The 12,886-nt window shown below is 37.3% G+C and overlaps 1 protein-coding gene and 1 pseudogene across 1 annotated transcript in view; both read left to right on the forward strand.

The window, feature by feature from the left end:
• The window catches only part of RANBP3L (RAN binding protein 3 like), a 59,186-nt gene that overhangs the window by 1,255 nt on the left and 45,045 nt on the right, over positions 1–12,886 (forward strand). The gene's annotated exons all lie outside the window — the stretch shown is intronic.
• Positions 596–12,886, forward strand: part of LOC102475829 (coiled-coil-helix-coiled-coil-helix domain-containing protein 2-like) — a 17,596-nt pseudogene continuing 5,305 nt past the window's right edge.

Consider the following 12,886-nt stretch of genomic DNA (forward strand, 5'->3'; position numbering starts at 1 on the left):
TCTTTCCCTTTTATGGCCTACAAACAGCTGAAGACAGACATTTCATTTGAGGGGAACTCATTCTGACTAAACTACCTACCTCACAGTCATTTTTATTATCAGTCTTTTTAAAATGTTAAATCTACTGCCCAGCCAGCTGTATCAATTAGTGGCAGAGGGTTGACATGAGCAGAGATGATAATCCCTCCAACCCACTTTGTCAGGAGCAGCAAAGGACACTCATGGGAAAGGCTGGGTGGTCTCCTGAATGACATCATCACCCCATCACCCCACGGAAGGATTTACCAGTCATTTCCAGCTTCTCTTCAATGACCCTTGATGGGTTTATTGATGTATGAGTCAAGGGGATGAGTTTTTTCTTCATTTTCCTGTAGTACAGTTTTAGATTTCAGTGGCAGAGAAGTAGAGGTTGAAGGGCCCAAACCTGCCGCTTCTAGGGTGGTGTCTGGGTGCTAACATTTGTGTGGATATGTCAGGTCACTTCCTTGCCCAAGCCACAGGAGCTGTACAGAGTGACTCCATACTGTTCAAGGCTTAGCCTAGTGTAGGTAGAAAATACTTCCTATGAAATGGAAACCATGTAAACTTTAAGAACATGTTGTACCATCAGGGCTCAAATAATTATTTTGAATCAACTGCCTCAGAATGTGAAGTCCTGGAATGTGACCGGTTGTAAGCATAACACTGTAAAATGCTCTCATTGCTCTGTTAATAAATGATCCTAACTCACTGTAGGGTTTTTGTTTGCTGTTCATTTTGTTTAAAAGGTTTAAAGCTATCTCCTACTACCAATTGTTAATGTAATATTTATTATAGAAAATTTGGTGGGGAGAGGGTATAGAAGAGATGGCAAAAAATTATATGTGACCCTATCACCCAAAGATAGTTGCTATTAACATTTTAATATGTAGTCTTCTAGTTTTTTCATTTATGCACATATATAAATTATTCTTTTGTTTGAATTTTAAACAAAAAATAGACTTATGCTGTGCATTGTGTTTTGCAAACTGTTTTTTAGTTTAATGACATTGAACACCTTTGCATGTTATTTTATATTCTTCTACAGCCTCATTTTTAATGGTTGCATACTATTCCTTCATATAGTTGTAGAAAAATTACTTTAGGCAATTCCCTACTCTTGGACCTTTTTTTTTTTTTTCATATTTTCCACTATTATAATTAACACTGTGTTGAACCTAAACCAATGGCTAACTTTTAGCATAGATATAAGATTATTTTCTTGGGATTAATTTCTTAGAAGTAGAATTTGGAGGCAAAGTATTATGCATTTTAAACCTGTTGTTTGGGGTTTTTGTTTTGTTCTGTTTTTCTAAATAGTCCTCCAATCAACAGTGTAGGCTTATGTTCTCAGTAATACTGGGTACTATTTTAAAAATTCTTTTCCAACTTTACAAGTGGAAAATAATATCTCACTGTTGTTTTAATTTAAGGCAGACCATCTTGATGGTCATTTTCTTACTGGCCAAATCCAGAGAAGCCTGGAAATATCATTATGATGACATACTTCCCAAAATACCAGCAAGACTAGAAGTCTGGTCTTCTCTTTCAGACTGAAATTTTTTGCTTAGAATGTTTTGAAAGCAACCATATTCTTCCAGAGTCAACTCTCAAAATATCTGCCCACAGAAACCACAATCCATAAAGTAGTAAAACATGCTAATACAGTCTAGACTGGCCATTGACTGCTACGGGGAAAGTCATCTAATGATCTGAATCCACAAATAACACTAGGTAGTGTTTTCTATGCTGCTAAATAGCATTCCAGTTACTGTCCTGGAGCTCGAAAGTATTTATTCAGTTCAGTGGCCCTAATTTTTTCCTCCAAGCTATATTTGCACCTTACTATTATACAAAGTTCAGCAAAGGTCCAAGAATGCAAAGCTATTAGTTTTTAAAATTGAGGTTTGGCTGAGGATTTATTCACGAAGCATCCTAGGTTTATGGCTTTGGCCTTCCCCTAGCCAGAGCCAGACTAAGGTTCCAGCTCCCTTATTTAGCATATGAACTATGTTTATTTGACACATACCTCTTCTAAAGAGATGACTAGCATCAACACATATATAATGTCTAACCCAGTATGATTTATGCTAAACTGCTTTACGTTAACCCCGAGATATGCAGTAACTCTTTCCATTTAGTTATTCACAAAAAAGTATACTCTTTGGGTGAGAAACAGATAAAAGTCATTCACTCTTCGGCAATTAATTGGGCAATGATTATATACTAAATATCGTTCCAGATGCTGGGTATGTAAATTGAACTAAGTCAACTATGCCATCCATGGTTTCTGTCCTCACGGGGTTTACACTCTATGGCAACAAATGTTATATCAGCACAGAACAAGAGTCCTGGCAGGTCCTATCCCTACTGCCTCTGCCTTGTAGCTTCTTCCATGATTATTTGAATCTAGTTATCTGTAATATTTATCATGACCACATTTATAAACATAAATTTATATGTATTTAAAGTTTTCAGCAAAGCTTATTACACATTACATGTACTAGGTAGACAACTACTGGTATGTTATACTGATTTAAAATTTACAAATGGTTTCATATATATTATCTCATGTAATTCTCATAACAACCAGGTGAAATGATATACGAGTCAGGGTTCACCGGAGAAACAGACTAAGACAAATGCGTGTGTGGAAAGAGGAGAGAAAAAGAGAGTAAGACAAAGAATTACTTTAAGGAATTGACTCGCACAAGTATGGAATCCGGAAAGTTCAGGTTGTAGTGTGGACCAGCAAGTTGGAGACCCAGGTGAAGAACCAATGTTGTGGTCGAAGCCCATTCCTTGCTGCTGGGGGTAGGTCAGTCTTCTGTTCTACTCAGGGCTTCAACTGATTTGATGAGGCTCACCTACATTATGGAGGTCAATCTGCTTGACTCACAGTCTACCAGTTTAAGTGTTCATTTCATCCAAAATGACTTTCACAGAAAGAGAATGTTCATGAAATATCTGGGTTCTGTGATCCAGACAAGTTGACACATGAAATTAACCATTACAGATACATGTCATTATCTTTATTTTTTAAATACGTAGAACCTGGGACTCCTTACGGGTTTTCCAAGGTTGCAGTTACTAAGGGCTGCTTGCAATGTATTCTCTGCTATATAAAGCTGTCTCATAAAAATCTATGATTCCTAGTGTTACAGTGCTTAACTTTTTTCATTGATTCGTATCAGTGAAACTACTCTACAGATAACCAGCATACCTTGGCATTTCTTTTGATTTTGTCTGTGTGTTCTGATACGAATTCTCTGAGTGGCCTACAATTTAATTTGATTCAGTTTTGATACTACTCAGAGTTACTGAAGATTCCACAAGTAAGAACTGAATTCTACAAGACTGTCCATTTCAGACACCAGGCACAATTTCAGGTGTCCTCAAGCCACCTGCTCTTCTGCAAGACCAACTACAAATTCGAGATTTCCTTCAGCCCCCTTAGATTTGATAATTTTCTAGAATGACTGACAGAATTCAGGAAAGCTCTGTACTGATGATTACCATATTATTATAGAGGATACACAGCCAGATGAGGAGATGATGCATGGATTAAGGATGGGCATTTGCACAGGAGCTTCTGTCTCCATGCCACCCTCCAAGTACACTGATACATTCCCTAACCAGGGTCTCTACTGAGCAGTCTCCAGAATTTTCATATGGGATTTTGTTATGTGGGCATGATTGATTAAATAATTGGTCGTGTAACTGAATTCAATCTCCAGTCCATCTCCTCTTCCAGGAGGTTGAGGGGGTGGGAATGAAAGTTCTAACCCCTAATCATAGTCTTTCGCTATGGTCAGCCCCTCCTTGAAACTACTTATGAGTCATCTCAATAGCACAGCAAAGACTCTTATCACTCGGGAAATTGAATGAGGTTTTGAAGTACTGTGCAAGAAATAAGGACAGAGGATCAGATATTTTATATGACATTTTGGCAGTGATTTTCTGGATGTACTTTGTTCTTAATGTATATTGTTCAGGGAAATTTCTCTGAAAGTCCAGAAACTTGCAAGATAAGAAACACAGATTAATGTCTTCAGTCATTCATTTATTCAACACATTTTTGCTAACTAGCTACCATGTACTGGTGCTGTACTGAACAATGGAAAACAAAGTTGGTTTTTTTCCCAAAGTTATTTTTTAGTACATGTTTGCTAAGGAATTCAGTAATAAGAACCAAGATAATGACACTTTTTCCAGTCATTGAAAGAAAATTTCATTCAATTCTGGAAAGCTCTGACTTCACTGCATTCTTCATTATTCTTTACATTTTAATTACACTCTGCTTGAGGGTTTTGGAAAGTGCTAAATTTAGCTGATGATTATGTAAATATAAACATAAAAGCTACGTAATAAGTTATGTAATAACGATTTAATACACCATCAAATTTGCTCAGAATCTAAACCATAAGACAGAAATCATGTTTCAACTGTTGTGAATGCACTACTTCCTTTAATTTTTTCCGTGTATATTCTTGACTGTACTTATTTTAAAGTACCTAAAGAATTTAAGTGCTAAGAAATGAAGATACGGCTGTGAGAAAGGGAATTCAGCAGCTACTGTTCAATTAAATAACTGTTTTTTATATGAAAAGATAACATGAAAAAAATATGTTATGCTTCTCAAAGTAGATTTGTATTAGTTTTTGTTTTGGTTATTTTAAAGTAGTGATAGCTGCATATACAGCATGACATCTTTTTGGATGATACATAGTTAAAATGAACTGGAATTTAAGGAGGAACATCAATACATATTACTATTTTGTTTTACTGCTATCAAAAGGAAGTCTCGAAGAGGCTCAAATGAGTTTTGTTCTATTTATAAAACTATTACTGGCATTTAAAGTCATAAATTGGCAGAGACAAATACGGACCACATTAAAGTAATTAACAAGGGTAGAAATCATGTACTTGTAAATTATTAGACTTTATCATATTTAACCTCCTATGCAATACAGAAATCCTTTCCATTTACAAGCTTCCATAATAGATGGCACATATGTGAGAATTTGGAAAATAAATTAATGGCTTAAACTTCATCTTTCCACCTCATATCAGTTAGAATGATTACTATTAAAAAAAAAGTAAAGGGGAAAAAAAAAGAAAATAACAAATATTGGTGAGAATGTGAAGAAATTAGAACCCTGCTAAAATGTTGGTGGGAGTGTAAAATGGTACAGCTGTGGACAACAGTGGGCAACTACTCAAAAAATTAAAAATAGAATTACTCTATGCTCCTGCAATTCTATCTCATATATACCTAAAAAAAGTGAAATAAGGGGCTCAAACATACTTGCAAACCAACGTTCATGGCAGTGTTGTTCAAAATAGCCAGAAGTTAAAAGCAATGAATTATCCCTCAAAAAATGAATGGATAAATAAAATGTGTTATGTACATACTGGTAAATATTATTCAGCCATAAAAATAAAGGAAATTTCAGCACATCCTACAACATGGATGAAGCTTGAGGCCATTACAAAATAAGCCAGTCACAAAAATACTACATGATTCCACTCACATGAGGTATCTAGAGTAGTCATATTCATAGAGACAGAAAGTAGAATGATGGTTTCTAAAGGATGGGGGGAAAGAAGAATAAGGATTTGTTGTTTAATGGTAGAGTTTTAGTTCTATAAGATGAAAAGAGATCTGGGGATTAGTTGTACAAAATGTGAATATAGTTAACACTACTAAATTGTTCTCTTAATAATGGCAGGATTTTGGGACCAGCAGTTAGCGTAATGGCTATGTCGCTGGACTCTCATGTCAACCGCGGTTCAAGTCCCAGACCCAGCAGCTTAAACTTACTCCGGGCGCATGTGCATGCATGCCCAAGATCCCGAGAAGAGAATGGAGAAGGGATTGCAGCATGGTCATCCCCCCTGGGGGGTGATTTCTCGCTTTCTGTCTCTCTCTATCTTTCTGTCTCTATCTTTCTGGTGAGCGCATGTGCCCTACAGCAAAAACCTCTCCAAAAAAAAAAAAAAAAAGGAAAAAAAAAAGGCAGGATTTTAAGAGTAAGGTAAGGGTATTTTACCTCACAAATTTAGAAAATACAATGGTTGCCCAAGGCTGCTCCTAATTATATATTTGAAGTTGAATTTAACAAAAACAAACAAGCAAAAATTATTTATTTTCCTATTTCTATAGACAAAGCTAGGAGGAAATAGTCTGTGAATCCCTGGTTCCCAAAAACCACTTATTTGAAAACATTAATAAAATTAACAATATCCTACTAGATTGACACCAGTCATATTTCTGATATTAGGAATGCTATAGAATGTGTCATTACAAACCCTATGGATATTAAAAAGATCATAAGAGAATATATGAATAACTCTCTGCCATAAAAATACAGAAAAGAACAAACGAAATTCAACACCAACTGATATAAAAACTCAAAGGGTTTAGAATAGAAGCAAACTTATTCTACCCAATAAAAAACAGTTACCAAAAAAAAAAAATCTAACATCTAATATTACTTGATAGTAGAAGACTGAACACTTTCCTCCTGAGACTGGAAGAAAACAGGAATGTCTGCTATTAATACTTCTACTCAATATTATGCTGGAGGTCCTAGCCAGTTTACTAAGAAAAAGTTTTGCATATTGTCTTTTCTTTTTTTTTTTTTGGGGGGGTTTTTTGCTATGGGGTGATGCGCTTGCCAAGCAGGGGAGAGAAAACATTAATAAAATTAACAATATCCTACTAGATTGACACCAGTCATATTTCTGATATTAGGAATGCTATAGAATGTGTCATTACAAACCCTATGGATATTAAAAAGATCATAAGAGAATATATGAATAACTCTCTGCCATAAAAATACAGAAAAGAACAAACGAAATTCAACACCAACTGATATAAAAACTCAAAGGGTTTAGAATAGAAGCAAACTTATTCTACCCAATAAAAAACAGTTACCAAAAAAAAAAAATCTAACATCTAATATTACTTGATAGTAGAAGACTGAACACTTTCCTCCTGAGACTGGAAGAAAACAGGAATGTCTGCTATTAATACTTCTACTCAATATTATGCTGGAGGTCCTAGCCAGTTTACTAAGAAAAAGTTTTGCATATTGTCTTTTCTTTTTTTTTTTTTTGGAGGGGTTTTTGCTATAGGGCTCATGCGCTTGCCAGACAGAGAGAGACAGAGAGACAGAAAGCGAGAAATCACCCCCACAAGGGATGGCCACGCTGCAATCCCTTCACCTCCATTCTCCTCTCGGGATCTTGGGCACAATGCACATGCGCCCGGTTTAAGCCAATGGGTCCAGGACACGAACCATGGTCGACTACATAGGAGTTCAGCGACATAGCCATTACACTAACTGCTGGTCCTGAAAAATGTCCATTTTTTAAAAGATACCATTAAGAAAAAGGATCAGGAGAAAATATTTGTGATACATATACATGTATATGTATATCTATATCCCTAAAAAAGGACTTGTATCCAGACTATGTTAAAAACTCTTACGACTCTAGATAAATAATTTGATTTAAAAATGGGCAATTGATCTGGCAGTCCCTTTGAAAGGAAGATATATGATTGGCCAATAAGCACATCAATAGATTCTCAATATAACTAGTCACTGGGGAACTGCAGGAGAAAAACCACTGTGAGATATCACTTTATGTATACTAGAAGGACTGCAATCTTAAATGCTGATAATATAGTTTGGAAATATTATGGAACAACCAGAACTCTCATTCATTAATGTGAAGTGATAAAACCACTTTGAAAAATGGTTGGCAATTTTTTATGTGGTTAAACCTACACCTTTTCTCTGATCTAGCAGTTTCATTCTTATGTATTTTTCCAAGAAAAATGAAAATATGTCCACAAAAAGCTTGTATGCAAACTATTCATATGAGCCCCAACATGTAACCAACTCAAATATTCACAAACAGGTAAATTGATAAGCAGATAGATGGTCATATACTCAGCAGTTGAAAAGAGTGGATTACTGATTCATTTAACCATGTAGATGAATCTCAGAAACATTATATAGTGTGAAAATAAACTAGACACAAAGGGTAGTTCATGTATTATTCTATTTATATGAAGTTCTAGAACAAGAAAAACTAGGTCATGGCAATAAAAATCAGAACAGCTGTTGCCCAGGGTGGGGGTGAGGAACATGCCTAGGACACTTAGAAACTCACTTGGATAATGGAAATGTTTCATATCTTGAGAGAGATTTTTGGCTACATGAGAGATTTTGGTTACATGAGAGATTTTGATTACATACATTTGTCAAATTTATCTGTGCATTTTATTCTGTGTAATTGATGCTTCATTTTTTTGAAACAGGAGATTGCCTGAGAGGTTTCATATTCCAAAACTTCCTCTAGACCTGTACTGGCAGCTCCACTGAATAGTGAAGAGATGGAATGTCTCAATGAATTTTAATAACTTGCTCAAGACCATAAAAAGTGTCTACTGGCAGAGTACCCACAGCTTAGCTCAAGAAATAACAAGCCTTCAAGATGAAATGTTTGTCATTGCCTCAGACAAGTTTAGTAATTACTAGTATTTTATTGGTTCTTTTATTCCTGAAGCCTAGCATTATTTTATTAATAACATAGTAACCCTAAATTAGTAAATTGATGAGACTAGCACAGGATAAATCAAAGTATAATTTCAGGAATCTGTCTTTTAATTATTGAATATCTTTTCTTCAGAATTCAATGTTTTTATATTTTATATAAAATATAAAATTATATTCTAAAGCTATATTTATTTTTTACGGACTAGCTAAAGTGAACTACTTCATAAAGTTTTTTTTTTTTATTTTTTCATTTTGTCAGAGGGCATGTGCTTCACTGAAGAGACAGAGAGAGAGAGAGAGAGAGAGAGGAGTGGGGAAGTGAGAAAATACCCCCCCCCTCCATTGTGAGAGAGGAGTGGGGAAGTGAGAAAATACCCCACCCCCCCATTGTGGCAGGTCATGTCACAATCCCTTCTTCTCCATTTCTCCCTCCATTGGGGATTTTGGGTATGAAACACATGCGCTTTTCATGCTGCCAGGTTTGGAACTAGAACCGCATGGTCAACCATGTGAGAGTTAGCTGCTGTTTTAACCACAAAACCATGGGCTGACTCTATTAAAATTTTTCTTACCCAACCTCTCCTTTCTCTTTGAACTTACAAATTCCTTCATTCGTTCACTTATTCTACTGAATGAATATTTAGTGCCTACTATGTGTCAAGGGCCTGTTCTAGACTCCAGTGAATAAAGTAGACAAAAGTTCTTCCATACATGGAGCCAACTTTCTGAGAGGAAGCAGGCAGACAATAAAGAAGGTAAGTGAAATATATGGTATAAATGACGAGGATAGTGAGGATAATTCTGTGGAAGAGTAGAGAGTGTCATCATAGAAGGCCTATTTAAACACGATGTTCAGGGAAGGCCTCACTAAGGATAAATTTGAGACCTGTAAGAAGTGAGTGAAGAAGTGTAACATTTGGGGGTAGAGCAGTCCAGGTAAGTAATAGATAGGAAGACTGAGTTAGAATTCAGACAATGCATAAGTTCATTCCAACATTGCTCTTGATTCACTTGAATTAGTACAATTTAATAATGATCTAAACCAGTGATTCTTTAACTTCAGCATCTCCTGGAGAATTTCTTAAAGGACTTACTAAAACACAATTTCTGGATTTCACCCTGATTTTTTATTTTCCCTTCCTTCCTTCCATGTATACTTCCTCCTTCTCCTTCACCCTCCTCCCTTTCTTCCTTCCTGTCTTTCTTTTTCTTTTTCGTTTTTGTTGTTGTTGTTGTTGAGAGATTATTACTATAGGGCATGTGTGCTTGTCAGAGAGACGGACAGAGATGGAGAGATAGAAAGTGAGAAATCCTCCAGTGGGGATGGCCACACCACAATCCCTTCTCCTCCCTCTCCTCTTGGGATTTTGGGCACACATACACACGTGCCCGGCATGAGTTTTAAGATTCCTGGTCCAGGACTTACACCACAGTCCACTACACAGGAGTCCAGTGATATAACCACTACATCATCTGCTGACCTCTTCCTTTCTTTCTTACGTCCCTCCTCCTTTCCTTCTAGAGAGAGACAAAGAGAGAGAGGCATCCCCAACAAGATCTTCATGCCACAATCTAGCCCTAGTGTGCTCAACTAGTCCATTGTGCTCAGCCTGTCCTCAAGGAGGTCTGGATCCTGTTATATTACCACTGTACTGCCTCCTGGCCCCATACCTTGACATTATGATTCAGAAGGTCTTATATAGTGGGGAGGAGTTCCAAAGTGATGTGATTTTTGCTGAATAAGAAATCTCACTTTGAGAAGTGTTGGGTTGGAGGGATGCAAAGAGGTCAGTATGGCTGAGTTAACTTAAAAGAGTATTAGAAAATGAATTAATATATGGAGGAGAGAGGGAAAAAGAAGGGGGATTTATATATTGTAAACTCTGGCTCTGACCCTGAAATACTATATAAACATTGAGCTAATTTGGTCACTTACAACTTTTAGATTGTGGGAGCAAATACCAGTAGTCACTAAAATTTAGAGATATGGTAAAAGTAAGCTATTTCTCCACAACTTCAATATCTTGTTAAAATAGGCTTAGGCTAGAGAACTTTCACAGAGACATATACTGTATTGGTTAATATGTATGTATATTAGTAAACAAGCATAAAATAGCTTATCTGATGTCTCAAATTCTTTGTCCTTTAGGTAATTTGATTACATCTTGCCTAAAATGTTTGCTCAAGATGGAATGACATTCTGTATAGGCAGCCAATAACATAAAAAAAAAAAAAAGGAACAGCAGATGGCATAATGGTTATGTTGCTGGACTCCCGCATAGTCAACTGTGGTTTGTGTCCCTGACTAGGTAGCTTAAGACTCATGCCAGGCATATGGGTGTGTGTGCCCAAAATCCTGAAAGGAAAATGGAGGAGAAGGGTTGTGGCATGGCCACCTCCCTGGGGGGTGCTTTCTCACTTTCTGTCTCTCTGTCTGTCTCTGTCTCTCTGGTGAGCATGTACACCCTATAGCAAAAATCTTTCTTAATAAAAAAAGATAAAAATACGTACAGTACTTTGGAGTAAATGCAGGAAATTCACGGTAGAATGAGGGTCATGATCTTGGCACACATAAACCTGTATACCAGTGAGCTGGCACACATGGGCTAGTAAGCTCTGATGATTGCATGAATTTAACCATTATGGATATTCTGTGTGATGGAAGGGCATCCTATGAGGATGCTCTAGACATCCTAAGTGATAAGTTCCACAGGACCTATAAAAATCCTCTCAAATTTAGGGTTCCGTAGTTTGTCTATAATTACTTCATTCATGTTGATGTTGCCTGCTCAGTTGTGTAGTATAAGCTCTTTCAGAGCTGAAAAAAATGGGTTTATACCCTAGACCATACCATAATGCTAACAGATCACTTATAAACAAATCACACTTTATGGGTTCTTGTTCTATGCCAGGCACTGTTTAAAGAACTTGTTGCATATTAGCTCATTCCCTCAGGAGATCATGAGAAGGTCACAGCAGGAGTCTTCAGCCGATCTCCTAATTCAAGTACTTTGACTCCAGAACCTGTGCGGTAACCCATGCTCGCTACCTCTTCTGCTAGCACAAACTACCTACTCAGTTAAGCACTTGTGAAGAACTTGAGTATCTGACAATTGAACTCAATTTGCGATTTGCTTGTTTAAAATTAGTCGTTATTAACTCACTACTTAACTTTTGAAAACATTTTTGACATATGCACTTGCAAGAGACAGCCAGCCAGATATGGGGTAGAGGGAGAAAGCACCTTCCATGGGCAAACCTTTCTCTTCCATTTTCTCCACTGTTATGATTTTGGGTACACACACACATGCGCCCAGTGTGTTTCTCAAGTCCCTTCGTCTAGGACTTGTACCGCAAGGTTGCCATATGGGACCGGTTGCCTTAACCACCGGGCTACAGAGCCAGCCCACTGACCGGTTTAATTTCTATATGAATTATTTACCATATCCAACTGTCTCTGAAAAGGATATATTTGACCCTGAAAAAAAATTTTTTTTGAGAAAATACACACATACCACATACAAATCTGTCAGCCCAGAGCAAGTAGCTTGACAACTAGGCTACCAGTTTTTACTCAGCTTCAATGAACTACATAGCCCATATGTCTTCTTACACAGTATGAAGTGTGAAAAATAGTTGTGCACGGGAACCAGCAGTTAGCGTAATGGCTATGTCGCTGGACTCCCACGTAGTCGACCGCGGTTCGTGTCCCGGACCCGGTGGCTTAAAACTCACGCCGGGCGCGTGTGCGTGCGTGCCCAAGATCCCGAGAGGAGAATGGAGGAGAAGGGATTGTGGCGTGACCATCCCCCCTGGGGGGTGATTTCTCGCTTTCTGTCTCTATGTCTCTCTCTGTCTGTCTGGCGAGCGCACGCGCCCTACAGTGAAAATCTCTCCAAAAAAAAAAAAAAAAATAGTTGTGCACCATTTTTGAAACTGAGCCAACATGACTGGAGAGCTGGTTTGGGTTCCTGAGAAAATAAACAAATAGTATCCAATACTTCAAATTAAAAAGGAGCTAAATAATAGTCATTATTATAAATAACTTTTTAAATTTATTTATTATTTTTTGGAGAGGTTTTTGTTATAGGGCACGTGCATTCGCCAGAAAGACAAGAGATAAAAAGCAAGAAATCACCCCGCCAGGGGGGATAGCCACACCACAATCCTTTCTCCTCCATTCTCCTCTCAGGATCTTGGGCACGCAGGCACATATGCCTGGCATGAGTTTAAGCCACTGGGTCCGGGACTCGAACCGCGGTCAGCTACATGGGAGTTCAGTGACATAGCCATTACGC

Source organism: Tupaia chinensis, unplaced genomic scaffold (genome assembly GCF_000334495.1).
Source record: "Tupaia chinensis unplaced genomic scaffold, TupChi_1.0 Scaffold000489_1, whole genome shotgun sequence".
NCBI classification, from domain to species: domain Eukaryota; kingdom Metazoa; phylum Chordata; class Mammalia; order Scandentia; family Tupaiidae; genus Tupaia; species Tupaia belangeri.